The 13,981-nt window shown below is 46.3% G+C and overlaps 1 protein-coding gene and 1 long non-coding RNA gene across 3 annotated transcripts in view; one reads left to right on the top strand and one right to left on the bottom strand.

Annotated features, from left to right (window-relative positions):
• LOC128822760 (ubiquitin-associated protein 1-like) overlaps positions 1-13,981 on the top strand; it is a 91,095-nt gene that overhangs the window by 47,276 nt on the left and 29,838 nt on the right. The window lies entirely within an intron of this gene.
• LOC128822761 (uncharacterized) lies at positions 7,238-9,399 on the bottom strand. Of its 2 annotated transcripts, none has more exons than XR_008441586.1 (3): positions 9,271-9,399; positions 8,988-9,157; positions 7,238-7,526 (listed from the first exon to the last, which is right to left on the bottom strand). It is a non-coding gene; the product is annotated as an uncharacterized LOC128822761 (long non-coding RNA). The 2 variants fall into 2 exon arrangements; XR_008441587.1 differs by lacking the exon at positions 7,238-7,526 and adding an exon at positions 8,244-8,344.

The raw sequence follows: 13,981 nt of genomic DNA, 5'->3' as shown, positions 1-13,981 counted from the left end.
TCAGGCAACGTCTCATCATTATCGAGTTCATAAGTTGGCCACATTATTTCTGAGACCCTGATAAGTTTGGATTTAAGAAGCAACGACTCCTCACCAGTTAGGTCTCCCCAGTTTTTCAATACTAATCCTAAAAAGCTGTCTCTCAGAGTTTTTCTATTACACTCACAGAAAAATACACACCCAATCTTAACACTTATGAGTAAGAAAGTAACCAGGGAGAGAGAGAAAGGAAGAACAAGTACAATACAGGATTAGAACTCATGACCTTCAGAGCCCCAGCGCAGGAGCTAATCCACTGTGTCACCCCTGGCCCCAGGCCAACATTTACCACTGCAATGCTAAAGCTCTGCTTTTTCAGAGACCGTCCTCTCCTACACTAGTGGACAAGACAGCAAACAAAAGTGGTTCCGCCTAGACCCCCTGGGGTGCTTCCACACTAAACAAAACTACAAGAGATCTCTTAACACCTAACTCAGGTGCTAAAACAGAATACCACCTTTATTCAGTTACTCACGTGTCTCTGTGCTAGATCCAAGGATTCTTGGGCTCTCATACCTTCTGGACCACAACTGGGGCCCCCCTCAGAGTGCCGGCAGGAGTGGGGGGCAGGAGCTGGGTGCTCCTCTGGTCCAGGGGGTTTTCCAGATGCCTTGCTGTCCCTTTGTGGGGTGCCAGAACTGATGCCTAAAGAGGCTGACCTAGAACAGAGACTAGAAAGAGTTAAAACAATAAGGTAAGTATTTATCAAAAGTCCTTAAAGGATACACCTTGGGCAGTACAAGAGCCTGGCCAGGGCTACACCCAAGATGGACCCAAGATGGTCACAAGATGGACGAAGGGTCACGAGTTTTCACACTTTTATAAGTTTTGGTCCATTTACATATTGGGGTTAATTGTCTAATTACAGCTTCAGGTTATGAAGTCCCATCTTCCTGGTTTGCTCTCTTCAATTTGCCGTTGTTTATCCTTTTGTGCCTGAGGCTGTAACGGTTGTCCTTTGTTCTCAAGCTGGAAAAGGATTGTTTTGTCTAACTACCCCGTGAAGAAAATTTACTAACACTTAATATGAAGTTTAGAGTATGGCCAATGTGTCCACTTTCCTATTCCCTTCTGTGATGAAACCTGGGAGATCAGTGTGCGATCTCACATGCATTATATGGTAAGGTTTCTTTCTGTGAGAGATTGTGGATATTCTCAGCTCAGTCAGAGAGAAAGAGAAAGGTTTTCTAACCAGGCGAGAGCCTGGGAAGCAGTTGGGAAAGAATGTAAATAATTCTCTAATCTATCTTGTTGTTCACATTGTTTATAGATATGTTCTACCACCGTGCATCATTCACTGCACACCAGTGGTGTGAGATGTTTTACTCTAAGACCAAAGAAATTAGTCTGCACAGTGTTCCCTATAAATAGAGCGGTACATTTGAAATAAATCGGAGTTCATTCTCTTTGCCTTCTAACTTGGAATCTTTCGTTCCCGTCCTGCTCAACAGTGACAAGAGATTAAGCATGTTAATGCCGAAATCAATTGGTGTAACTTTGGATTGGAAACCTCTTTGAGAAGAGCGTGTTCTGTTCTCATAGCTATACCTGCGACATATGCAGAATCTGTGACCAGATTAAAGGGTTTGTCTTTGAATTTCTCAAAGGCTTTGACAACAGCTGCTAATTCTGCAATCTGTGGAGATCCCTCCACTATTTGGATGTCAGATTCCCAATTTTGAGTCTTAGGGTCCTTCCAAGTCATTACAGATTTGTGGGAGGACCCTGAGCTGTCTGTAAAAATTGTTAGAGCTTTGAGTGGTGTTTTACTTTGGACTAATTTTGGGGTCAGATTTAAGACTGCATTAAAAAGTTTATGTTTTGGGATATGAATGGAAATTTGGCCTTTATAGCTGTCTAGGGCAAATTGGAGGTTTTCATTGGTCTGAAGCAAATGTTCCAGATCCCCAGTGGTTAGTGGCAAGTATATGCATGTGAACTCACATCCCAGAAAGGGAGCGGAGGCGAGTTCTGGCTTTTTTTATTAAATGTCCCATGATTTCTTGGAAGGTGATAATTGTCTTTGAAGGTTGGTTATTTGTAAAGATCCATTCCAGTATCAATAAAGGGTCTCGGAGTTGAAGATCCCATTGGAAAATCAGTCCATAGAACCGAGGTGCTTTTCCGAGGATGACGAACTGGAAAGGCAGCTTGGGCTCGAAGCGATGGGCTTGGTGTGAAGACAAGGCTTCTTGGACCTTGGTGATGGTGTCTCGGGCTTCTGTTGTGAGCATGCGTGGAGAGTCTAGGTCTTCGTTGCCACGGAGAAGGTTGAACAAGGAAGCAAGGTCCTCTGTTGTAATTCCTAGCATGGGGCGTACCCAGTTGATGGATCTGCACAGACTGTGTAAGTCTCTCCGGGTTTTTGGGTCATCTTGGATAGCAAGCTGCTGGGGTACAATTGTCCTTTCTTGGATCAGGAATCCAAGATAAGTCCATGGGTTGGTGTATTGTATTTTGTCCTCACAGATCTCAAACCCTGCTTTTTCTATGGTTTCGATTGTCCCTTTAACTGCTTTTTCTAAGTAAGTTTTTTCTGATGCACAGACCAGGATATCATCCATATAGTGGTAGATGATTGCATCTGGAAATAAGTTCAGAACAGGAGACAGGATGTGAGGGACGTACCACTGGCATATAGTGGGTGAGACTTTTAGTCCTTGGGGGAGATACAAGCAATGGTATCTTTTGAGTGGAGCCTCTCTGTTAAGAGAGGGAACGGAGAAAGCGAACCGTGGAGCATCCTGGGGGTGCAGCGGAATGCTGAAGAAATCTCTATGATGGCAAGAGCCCAGTCTCGAGGCAGCATCGATGGCAAAGGCAGGCCAGGCTGGAGGGGGCACCCATGTCCTCAACGACCTCATTGATTTTGCGAAGGTCGTGGAGGAGCCTCCACCTGTCCGTCCCAGGTTTTTGCAGTACGAAGACTGGAGAATTCCAAGGGCTGGTGGTCTCGACAATGTGACCTTTGGCAAGCTGTTATTCCACAAGGGCTTGTAGTGCGTGCAGTTTTACTTTAGAGAGGGGCCACTGGTCGATCCAGATCGGGTCTTGGCGTTTCCAGGTGAGCCAAGGGGTATCTGGTAGTACGCGCTCCTCAGTGGCCCCAGTCAGAAATCCTGACTGGGAATACGTAGGGAAGCTCCCCACTGGGATAGAACGTCCCTGCCCCAAAGGGTGATGGGGGCTCTTACCACGAATGGGTGGATGGTTGCCAGCTTGCCTTCAGGCCCTTCAACGAGGATGTTGTGCTTGCTTCGCATGGACACTGTGGCTCCACCAATCCCTGAAATCATTCCTGCTACCAGTTGTAGTTCCCAGTGTGCTGGCCATTCCGAGCGCACAATGATGGTCACGTCCACACCGGTGTCCAGCATCCCTGGAAGGTGGAACTTTTCTCCTCTGTAGGATAGACCGCACTCGATGGTAGGCTTACTTGGTCCCACAACTTGTGCCCACATTACTGTCTGGTTGAGAGGAAGCTGTTCCCTGTGATTCTTTGGGAGTAGAAAGGCTTGTGCGATAGGAGTTCCCTTTGAAAGAAAAAATGGTAAGTCCGTGCAACACAGCTGCACAGAGATTTCTTGTCCTGGGTGCACTGTTTGTACCTCTGGAATGACAAAGATTTCCTCTGGGCCATGGAGAGTGTCACCTATAATTAAAAAGTTAAAAGGACCACCTTTTGGCCCATGCTTGCCTGTGGGAACACTATAAACATCCTTATTATTAAAGTCAATGGATAAAGCAGTTACCAACTGGCACCGTGTTCCCATCGGTATCTCTCCGTGGGTTGGATCTTCTCCATGTGGCCTGGAATCTGCTGGGATGACGCGTGACTGGATCTGGATGACTTTTGATTTGTTGTCTTTGCGCGGGGCCTGGCCGTGCTCCACTGGAAGTTTCCCGAACGCTGTTGGTATCACTGCTGGTTCTGGGGTCTTCGGTAGGTGTTACGAGGGTTTCGGCTAGGTGACCTGTCTGGACAGTCCTTTATAAAATGTCCAAATTCCCCACAGTAATAGCAGCGGGCCTGGTCTTTGGAAGTTACTACTGCATACGCACCAGAAACTCCTTCTGCAATACCCTTAGCGACTGCTTGGGCCACTGTGTTTTCAGTGGACAGATGACATGTGCAGCTTTCCACCATTTGCTCTATGGTGGGTTCTGTATCCAAGGGTAAAGCCCTCAGAATTGTTTTACATTGTTCGTTTGCATTTGACAAGGCAAGCTTGCACAACAGTTCTTTTCTTGCTTCTATGCTCTCTATCTGTTTTTCCAGAGGATCTTTATTTCTGTCTACAAACTTGATAAAGCTTTCATCTATTCCTTGTTTAATACTAGAGAAGTGTTGGGTAGGGATAGAGTCATCTGAGGTAAGAAGCAAGGAGGTTTTTGCTGCAGTAGCCAAGTCTTGTAGTGATGCCTTAGGTAAGGTTTCAGCTTGGTCAGAGGGTTTCTGTAAATCCCCTTCTCTGGCCAGCTGTTGGACTGTAAAATCTGGCTTATTTGCATCTTGAGCATAGGTGTCTGATAGTGTTTTTATTTGCCTTTTCCACTGTCTTTCCCATAGCATATATTCTGCTGGGGAAAGAAGGCAGTTGGCAATGTTTTTAAGGTCGTGAGGGACAAGGACATGCGATGAAAAAAGTGTTTCAAGGAAATTTCTGAAAATATGTGAACTTCTACCATGTTCTTTGGCTATATTTCGTAATTGTATCAGTTCTTTATTTGTGTTAGGTTCCCACGTTGTTCTAGTGGTCCCCCCTCTTTTCCCCTTTATATAATTTACTGGGAAGGCAGTAATTCTCTGAACTAGTTCCCAATCCCCTGCCCGAGTCACTTCCATTTTAATTAAAGCCCATGGATCAATTTCGTCTATGTCAGATTCAGACTCACTATCCTCTGATGAGGTGTGGTCAGGAGGTGCTCTATGCTTTTTTGGGTGTGTTGGAGCGGCATTTTGCAGGGGTGTGGGGGACTGGACAGAGTGTGGGGGGCAGCTGGCTGGGCTTGGCTAGAGGGAGGCAGCAGTGGGGGGGTAATGGCAGCGCCACATGTGGCACAGCCTGCGCAGGGCTGCGGCACATGGAGGAGTGGGGTGCCACCGTGGGGGGTCTCGGAGATGACGTTAGGGGGGCATTGAGGTTGGGTGCGTGGATGCAGTGCTTGGGAATGCAGGCAAGGGAGAAGCGGGGGAGAGGAGGCGGTGGGGTTGGGGGGACCTGCTGCTGCGGGCATTACGGGGGGTGCAGAGAGATTCGCTGGGGCTGTGTCAGGCAGGCAGGCAGGGGTGGTAATGGGGGTGGGGAGGGTCACAGCGGGGGTGAGAGGCACGGCAGCGGGGGGGAGAGGCACGGCTACGGGGGTAGGAGGAGATGTGGCGGGCTGCACGGCGGTGTTGGAGCATGGCGGGGCAGACCTGATTGAGACCTATGCGATTATACCCGAACATGGGGGGGGGGGGGAGGGGGGGGGCAATGCGCACACCGTGCCGTGCATTGCGTAACTGAGGGAGCTGAATCCGTGGTTGCCGTTTCCGGGGCGTGGGCGGAGGGATGGGCGGGCTCCGTGGACCCTGCGGGTGCAGGAAGGGTGGGTGGGGGTGGCACGATTCCCCTGTTCCCCCTCCCAGGAAGGACCAAGCCAACTGAGAGAGGACTGTTATCTGGCAAATTAGTATTTGAAGGGAGTGGTATAGGAGATAAGGGTGGAATTTTCTCAGCTGCTGTTAAGCTGCTTGGGTTGGTTTTTTCCACTGCTTTAGTGATAGAGTGAAACAGAGGCAAGAATTTGGTAACAGAAAAGTCTTCTTTAGTTTGGAAAGCATATATTCTTGTCCCTACTGAGTCCCAAAAAGAGTCTGAACCAATCATGTTTGTGTTACTGTCTGGAAACTGAGAAAGGATCCATGTTATAAATTTTTTCAAGTTAGTTTTTGAAAGATTGCCTTTAGAGAAAGAGAAGCTGTTAGCAGTTAGGATTTCTAGGATTTTTAAATATAAATCTCTCTCGTTCTGGAATCGTTTTAATTTACTGAATTTTGATCCCATTGCTATAAGTTCCCTTGCCCCTCCCAGCAGTGAAAAGGAGAAAAAAAAGAAAAAAAACCAGAAAGAGACCCAAGATTAAAAGCGTGCAGAAAGGCTGTTTTAAACTTACACTTTGTTCAGCTGAGAGTGGGTCCAAGGCTGCTGGGTGGGTGGTTGGCTTTGTCCAACTCCTGAGGAGCTGGTCCCAGATGGTGATATTCAGGTTTGTTGGACACCTCTTCCAGATAACTTCTTCTATAACGGAGAATTTACCGTCAGAGGGTCGTGTCAGGCCCGAGGCAGTAACGATCCATGAGGAATGCTGCTCTCAGGAGTACCAGGATGCCAGTTCTCCTGTTCGGGCGGCCACGTATCGCGGCCTGGGGTCCCAGGGGTCCGTCCGGCCCCCCAGGCAGCTGCCGCCGTAGGTGTCCCGGATAGCACTGTGCTTAATCAGCTCAGCCTGTCTGGGCCCTAAGGCTAGCTCCCAGCCACAGGCAACTTTAGCGAGCAATTCTGGAGTGATTTCAGCTCTAGTGAATTCAGCTCTTAGTGATTTCAGCTCCTTGCTCGCTATGTGCCTCGGCAGATGCAGGGATGGAGAAAGGAGAAGTCTGTATGGGTTTCTGCAGCGGTGTCTTTATTGGCAGCTCTTGCAAAGGGTTCCAGTGACAGGTCTTCTGTCGAACTGGGCAGAGGTGAGGGTTTATATAGGGTTCTGGGGTGTTAGGAATTGTCCAATGGCCAGGGTTTGAGGAGAATACAACCTATAGCCTTACAGAGAGACAACAAGGGTCAGAGGGCAGAAGAGGGGCTGCTTTGGTCCACTCATCATGACTCTGCATTTCTTATCTTAGGCAAGTGATCGCCATGGAGGCCTTGCAAGGTCTCTACCTGATACAATGCTGGGCATTGTTCTACTTGTTTCAGTATGTTCTTATAATGGTTCACTTGCTCCACTTCCTTCTACAAATACGCTCATAATACAACAATTAGCTTTAGCTTAAGCATCTAATAATCATTAACCTATCATTGGTGTATCTAATTTCAATATGAATTGGTTCTCACCCTCAGCTAAAATCTTAACCCTTTAAAATCATGATTCACCAACAGCTTATCTTCCTACATCTTTGTACTAGTTTGAAAACAAACCAGCAGAGGATTCCAAGTCAGAACTGCAATTTATTAGGAAAATTAAAATAAAGACAGAGAACACTGGCTTAAACTGACAGTCAGGATACAACCTGACACCCTATTGGTCAGGGTGGTAATAGCAGTCCTGTTGAAGTGATAGATGTGGTTCTGTTGAAGCAGTGATACTGTAGAAGGGTCTGATCTTCCTCTGAAGGTTCAGTGGTGGTTATGGAGCTCTTCTCCTCTGGGAATCCTGTGGATAAGGCTGCTTGTGGTGTTCCAAACGTCAGATTATACCTAGGTAGGAATGCTTGGTTCCTCCCCCTGGGTGGAGCATTTCACAATGGGGTGATATAATTTTATCAGTCATGCAGTGAGACTTGATGGTCCATTAGCAGAAGATATCCCCTGGTGTCGCGGTGCGTGGGGACAGAGAGATGACGCACATTGGGGTTTTCATGTAGCAGAGAGACTTTTTTGGTGTACACAGCCCTTTTTAGAGGCTATTCAAAAGACTCTGAATTTGACTCTGATTGGTTACCACCCAGCTATTGACCAATAGCTACCTGCTTGTGTTCATATCTGGGACTGGCTCTCTGAAGCCAAACCCCTCCTCCTCTTATGAGGCATACAGTCCATCTTATGCCGTGATAATTTCACCTTTTCTGTTTTAAAATATAAAAATTTTACTAAACTCAATCTTTCTAGCTATTGGTGTGTTCCATCAGTTCTTTACTATCATGTCTAGGAGCTATTAAAGTACAGTGTTACTAGGTGGCACGCTGCAGGTTAATTGCTTGAAACTTATAACTTGAACATTGCAAACAAAACTTAAAAGCTATCAGAAGTAACATTAAAAACTGTTAGGGGTAGTATTTAATGCTTTTGAAGTGTCTGATTTTTGAGGTCTAGGTGAAATCACAGGTGAGTTGTTATTCCAAAAGTTTCTAGCTGGTGGAGAGGGTTGTTACCCATTGAATACTGGCATTTGTGGAAATATATGCATCCCTCCCTCTCTGTCAAAGGCACACTTTACCTGTATTAGTATGTCTGGTTGTGGTGAGTTGGTGATAGCAGTGACAGACTTGGTATATTTAGAAACTTGCTATTAGTTTCAACGTGAGTTGGTATGAATGATTTATCTATGCACAAATATGAAAGGTAGTAGTTAGTGATTTTTAGCTTGAAAAATGATTTTATAGACATTGTAAACAGAAGTGACAAGACACAAGTACTTAGAAAACTCTGCAACTGAAACTTGTTAATTTAAAGCTGTGGAGTTCATGAAGACTTTTAGGTTATTATATTTTAAGGACAACATGTTTAACAGATGAGTTTATGCATTCTTAGTGTTTTGCTTTAGGATGAGAGAGGGTTAGGTTTTTTATGTCAGTGGTAACCTTCTCTATATTAGGGAAGTGGCTACCTGTCCAGCTAGGTTTTAGTGTTAGTTTACGAGGGTCTGCAACAGATGGAGCTCGGGCTGTTGCAGGAGCGGCACGAGCGGCATGCATCATGGCCGCCCTCATGGCACCGCTCCCTTGCACGCCTCCTCCCCCCACCCTCGCCGCTGCTTTCAGCCCATATGGGCTTTTTCCATGCCCTGATCCCTGTCCCCAGGGTAGGAGAAGGGTGCCTGGGAGACCCCCCTCCCCCCAGCGTGGGTGGCGACTTTCGGTACAGTCAGGGTTGGTTCAGGGCATTGTGTTGGGCTCTGGGGTTTTTGGGTCACTGCTGGGGCTGCTGGTGCCTCTGGACCTGCTGAGAAAGTGGCTTGCCGCTCACCATTGTCCTGCGGTGTGGCCATGTGGTTGCAGCCATGCGCTTGGTACTGGGATCTCGCTGCAGCAGTTCCGCAGGTTCCATCTCTTGCTGCTTTTGCTGCCGTCTCGCTCTGCTTTGCAGCCTCCCGCGGCTTTGTACGCTCCGTCCCCCTGCCGCCTGTCGCTGCTGCTCTGCTTTTGCAGAGGGCAGGCGGAGGGGGAAACACAGTGTTAGGAGGGAGCCCCCTGCATTGGAGGACCAGGGCCACCCCCTGGCCTTCCTCCCCTAGTCCCGGTGAACTCACGGTTGTCCACTGATGGTGCAGAAGGCATCCACACGGCCAGCGCTGTGGTTGCCAGGCGACAGGGTTTTCCAGTGGTGGGGCTGCCGGCTTCTCTTTCAGTTTCTAGCGCTGTGATGCTTCTGGGGTCTGGTGGATGCACGGGGTGGATTGCTGGACGCCATGACAGAGGTGATCCTGGCTGCTGCCTCCACGTGTTCAGTGCAATATCTCTTTTCCCACGGGATGCTTTCTGTGCTCTGCTATTTTGAGATTATTTGGCTGGCAGTTCCTGCATCACGTGGCGACGGCCATCTTGGGTGAGTGACTCACGTGCCATGTGCTGACCACCATCTTGGGTGATCTGCATCCAAAGCGCATGGCATCCGCCATGTTGGGGTTTTTCTGCAGGCTATGACCACGGTGCATTACCGGTGGTACAGGGCGTGGAGCCTAAAGATGGCTTTTTCAGCCGTGGTATGGGCAGCATCTCTCCTGCTGTTTCTGCATCCCGTTCGGCTTCTAACTGCCTCAGGCAGTTTGAGATAAACATTAAGAGTTTTAAAATGTCCATAGTGGCTTTCAGAGCTTATTGCTCATACTTTACTCCTCGTTGAAGTAAGAGAAAAGTTCATACCTTAATGACTGGTTGTTCTTTTACAGAGATAAGTCCACCTGTTTCTTTGGTGGGGTTTTCCTTCTATTTTTCAGATTTTTTGTTTCTTTGGCTCTTATGCCATCTCAATTTCTAGCTTTACCGGCTTTTCCGGCTTTTGTTTCACACAGCTCTTTGGCTGTCCTTTTCTCACAGCTCTGGCTGTTGCTAGCTCTGGTTGCATTTTCTCATAGCTCTCAGCTGTGGCTCTCTGCTCTTTTGTCTCATTCCTTTTCTCATGGCTTAGTTCCTTTCCTCACACAGGCTCACCAATTGTCGCGGTGTGTGAGGACGGAGAGATGACGCACATCGGGGTTTTCATGCAGCAGGGAGACGTTATTGGTGCACACAGCCCTTTTTATAGGCTATTCAAAAGACTCCACGTTCGAGTCTGATTGGTTACCACCCAGCTATTGACCAATAGCTACCTGCTTGCATTCATATCAGGGACTGACTCTCTGTAGCCAAACTCCTCCTCCTCTTATGAGGCATACAGTCCATCTTATGCCATAATACCCTGGAGGATGTTATCAGGGATAAGTCATGGAAGAAATAAAGAACACTGCCCCACCTGTTTTTAACAGCTTATGAAGATGGTGATAGAATACATACTTTTGGTTACATCTTACATTGTAACCTAAGACAATCTTGCTCTCAAAGTGAAATGTTTATTGTTAGGTCGGTGCGGTGCAACAGGTCAGGATCTCACCTCCCTGGATAACTCCAGAGATAACTTGCTACCAGACAGATGTCCGGCCTAGGTTATCTCACCAATTCATGTGAGGGGGAAAATGCCCTGAATTATGCACTAGCTGATAGGCAGAACAGATAAGTTCTGTGGCAGACCGCAAGTCCTTCTACAGAGAGCATCCAAAGGAGCGCTGTGAAGATGGTGAAGGGCCTTGAGGGGAAACTGAGGAGTGGCCAAGGTCACTTGGTCTGTTCAGCCTGGAAGAGACTGAGGGGAGACCTCATTGCAGTCTACAACTTCCTTGTGAGGGGAAGAAGAAGGGCAGACACTGATCTCTCTGGTGCCCAGTGACAGGAGCCGAGGGAATGGCCTGAAGTTGTGTCAGGGAAGGTTTAGGTTGGATATTAGAAAAAGGTTTTTCCCCCAGATGGTGGTTGGGCATTGGAACAGGCTCCCCAGGGAAGTGGTCACAGCACCAAGCCTGACAGACTTCAGTAAGTGGTTGGACAATACTCTCAGGCACATGGTGGGATTCTTGGGGCTGTCCTGTGCCAAGCCAGAAGTTGTACTTTGATGATCCTTGTGGGTTCCTTCCAACTCAGGGAATTATTCTATGATTCTCTGAATTCCAAATTAACGGGATGTTCCTCATTTCAACAGCTTCTTATCCTTTTGGAGCCTGTGACTGCCTTGTCAATAGTGAAGGAATACAAACAGTACCTTAACTGTCATCTGAGTATGAAAATGGGTCAGTGTCATGAGTGGAGTGGAAGCTTCAGACAAAGTTTATTAAAGAAGCCCTGCCACTGAGTCACGACATGCCAAGGAGACCCCCTTGCTTTCAAAACTCCTCAGAGAGAGGAGCCTGAGTGTAACTGCATGCTGCGGTCACAGGGAAGATGTTCTCCAGCCAGCTCACTCCCCAAGACTGATGGGCAGTCACGAGAGCGGCCGCCCCTGGATCTCTACTGAGACCCTCCCGGGTGGTGGTGCATACAGGGGCTCGCAGCTCCCTGCAGCAGATGGCTGTGGTGTGGGTGACACAGCAGCAACCCAATACGAGGGACCAAGGCGAAGGAGTAGAGAGGGATCACTTGTTTGAGTTCCAAGGAAGGTTTATTTCCCCAGAGGAGCCAGGGACAAGTAGAGGAGCCAGGGACAAGTGACGACAGCTGAGGGCAGAAAAACCTGCTTTTAAGGAGGGGCGGGAATAAGTGGAGGACACAACCTTTTACCAATAGGAAGGCATTAGAGGAAGATTGCAGGGTAAGGGCTATCCAGTAGAAGCCAACAAGGGGAAGGAGAAAACCTTGTAATACAATCTTGCTTCGAGGAAGGGATGAAGGACAAGGAACATTCCAGAAGGGAACAAGGGAGGTACAAGGAGACCGACAGGGGGATTGACATACACTTGGCGGGAAAATCTTGGGGTAAACAACTCAGGACTGAACCATTAGGGAAGCCAAATGGAGTACATGGAATGAACCATTACAAACTTATAACAAGGAATATTTAAAACCTACTACAGAAGAACGAACTGTAAAATAACAGACTACCACACCTGAGCATGGCATCTTAGCCTCAGACTATCAACAGTTTGTGTTTTGCAACTTTTTCCTGATAGTTCTAATGATGGCAAATCAGATATATTTGTATAAAACTGAATTATTTATTAAGACAAATGAACAGACAAAAGATAACTGATGAAAGATTTTAATCAGAATTACTACACAGTATAAAACTAAAAGAACTACTAGTAGATTATAGTATAACATAAAATAGTGCACTATATCAAGAGTACTTATATTAAAACTAGCAAAATAAGTAGTATTGATTAGGAGTTGAACATAACTTACCACTTGATATAAAATTTCGATAGCCAAACTGAATTTCATTTCTATATATTTAATTTAAAGAAAGCAAGCAAGCAGTGCTGGGTGGCCAGGGAGTCACCACTCCACTAATGGCACACACCACTACAAGTTCACCAGAGTATATATACTGTTTTTAAGCCTACAAAGCATTTTCCAGTGTGCTTGTGTTAGTCCGAATCAGCAAATATCAATAAGCTGGGATCAGCAATTTCATAATCTTTCCAGGTAGTCGTTGGCTTCCTGTCCTTCTTGTGGTCATCTGGAGGGAGGCCTTACCGGTGTCTGCTACATGATTTTTGTCAAGTGCATCAAGCTTTATATTATACATAAGCATTTAGTCGCTTTGTTGCAATATCCCTTTAGCTTTACCACAACTTCCTCTATTTTATTCTAAGCATCAGTCATTTTTGCCACCTTATCTCTTGACTCTACTATACTTCTATTTCGATGCTTTATTTGCTTATTCGGTCAGAAAGTTTCAAAACCATTCTTTGTAGTTATCCCAGGGAACGCATCCACTTTTGACACAGCAGATACAAGCATTTGCTGATTCCATTGCCAATTGACACGAATAACAAAAACATTTTTTCACACCACTGAAATGACAATAATGTACACAGATGCCTTCACTTAATCCCTTGGAAAGTAACCACGAAATAGGTGTCCCCACTCATGGGAGAAACTGCATGCATTTCCAGGAAAATGTATAGAACATTTCTGCTTTGTTGAAGTTTGGTGTGGCTTTTACAGTTGTAAAGTGAGTGTCTGTCAGTCAGAAATTCAACTTATCTTGTCAAACCTCACTTCAAAAGTAAGATGCTTATCAGCAGTTGGGAGATGTCAGACCAGTGTTAACGCCATGGTGCCAAAATAACTCACTACAAGACAGCTTGTCCTGTTTGAGTTATCTGACTGGTTAACAAACAATAGATAAGCTCATATGGGGAGTGAGATGCCTTGTTACAGTCAGGTAAAAATGGTGAGTCACAGCTCACTGAACAAGAGGTTAGTCACTAAACACCATCTTAGTGATGCCACTCATGTCTCTTTGGATCTGCATCGCTCAAAGCAAAGTTACAAATGAGTGTTAGAGGAATGCTTCAGATTATTATACACAGCTGGAAACCTTGCTTGTAATTCCAAAAACTTAGACCAGAGATCCAAGAAAGTGAGTGCAATTTATATTGTGTTTTCTAATACTTCTTCACAGCAGCTCAAGGAAAGCAAACCTGTAGTCTGGCTGCTTCAAAGTGGTTGAGCTTTAAGTAATTCTGCCTTTTGAGTTTGCTGGATGCCTGAAGAAAGAGTTTAATCCTAAAATACTTTTTGAATACCACCTGAGTGACAAATATAAAGAACAGATGGAGGACCACGAAATAAGTCTCAGGCTTCTCATCGGAGTGATCACAAATCAGACAGCTAATTAAGTTATAGTGCCTTGTTTCAAAAATCAGACTTGCTATGCTAAATAGTCTTGAGCTATTTCACTGTTTTGGTTCAAGTGGAGTGTCTAGA

This window comes from Vidua macroura (assembly GCF_024509145.1).
Source record: "Vidua macroura isolate BioBank_ID:100142 chromosome W unlocalized genomic scaffold, ASM2450914v1 whyW_random_scaffold_68, whole genome shotgun sequence".
Taxonomy (NCBI): Eukaryota; Metazoa; Chordata; class Aves; order Passeriformes; family Viduidae; genus Vidua; species Vidua macroura.
This window is presented reverse-complemented; position numbering and strand designations above follow the sequence as displayed.